The sequence below is a fragment of the Phaethon lepturus genome, unplaced genomic scaffold, assembly GCF_000687285.1.
Source record: "Phaethon lepturus isolate BGI_N335 unplaced genomic scaffold, ASM68728v1 scaffold27722, whole genome shotgun sequence".
In the NCBI taxonomy this organism is placed as follows: Eukaryota; Metazoa; Chordata; class Aves; order Phaethontiformes; family Phaethontidae; genus Phaethon; species Phaethon lepturus.
The window spans coordinates 6186-7422 of record NW_010523037.1 but is presented as its reverse complement, the minus strand read 5'-3'; positions in this window follow the sequence as shown (position 1 = coordinate 7422).

Sequence of the window (1237 nt, the reverse complement as noted above, 5' to 3'; positions counted from 1 at the left end):
CTCCCTTCATTTGCTGCTCTGTCTATCTTATTTTGTCTGCAAACACTTCTTTTTCCATCCCCTTCTTTCTTTAAGGATAGCCTGACAAAGTTTCTTTGGAGCTTCCATCATATACATAATGTCCTGCTTCAGGGGGTGTAAACACTTTTTTTGTAATTATTATTGCACTGGTTTTTTTTGAGAGCTTAGGATGGGTGATTGCATTTTATTGCTGAGAGATAAGCAACGGCAAGTCAATTGGAAGTAAAGCTTCCTTGTGTGCAGTCTGAGGAAACTCTATCCTTGGATTTTCCTTTGAGTTCCTGTAGGTATTTGCCGCTTCTCTGCAGGAAGTGTTTCTAGCACTTTTTCCCTCAAAATTCAATTCATCGTCTTCCTTTCCTCTGCCCCACACACTCCAGTTTCTCCCGTGGCTTGCCTTTCCTTGAGGACTCTCTCGTTCACGTTTTTCCCTTTGCACCCCTTCTCCTTCCAGAAGATCATGAATGCTTCCCGCCCTTCTCCCTTCTTTGCACCGCTGACTGCACATGGCGCTTTCCCTCCAGGTTCTCGCGTGCATCCGCAGCTCTTGTCGGACTCCTCTCCCCAGTGATCTGTGTGCGTGATCATCCAACTGTTCGTAGCACAAGCTTATTCCTCTTTGCTAAGGGCATCCCTGTGTGAGGTGTCCTCTGAGTCAGCTCTTCCTGTTGTGGTCCCAAACGTGCCTCGGGGAGTTGATGTAAGTGCTCGCTCCTTGTGCCACATGTGGCTTAGAGAGGAGGAGAAGACACTTGTGCATTTGTGGTGGTACCTGCCTTGATTTACAGATTCTTTTTCTTTTTTTTTTTCCCCCAAAGGATGGAGTCTCCATAGCTCCTGGAGAGCTGGAGAGACAGCCTGGACCTGTTTCTGCATTGGTCATGTCATGTCCCCACTGTTGCTTAGCAAAGCCTTGAGGCTGCTCTAAATGATGCTGGTGGCAGGTACCTGAAGCTCATGCCAGCAATGTAGACCTCAGACTCTGCCCAGGTTATGGAATAATGGTAGAGCCGCAGAAGTGCCAGCACAGTGGGAAAGTCTTCTTCTAGTTGCATTTAAGATGAAACTGGCTTTTGAGCAGCTAAGAGAACAATTCGGAGCTGCTCTAACAGGCACAAGGCTCCTGGCATTTTTACAGTCTTTCTATGCAAACATGGGGATGCAAAGCTACACAAACTCAGATCTTTGATACTCATCCCAGGTTTCATTTTGGCTA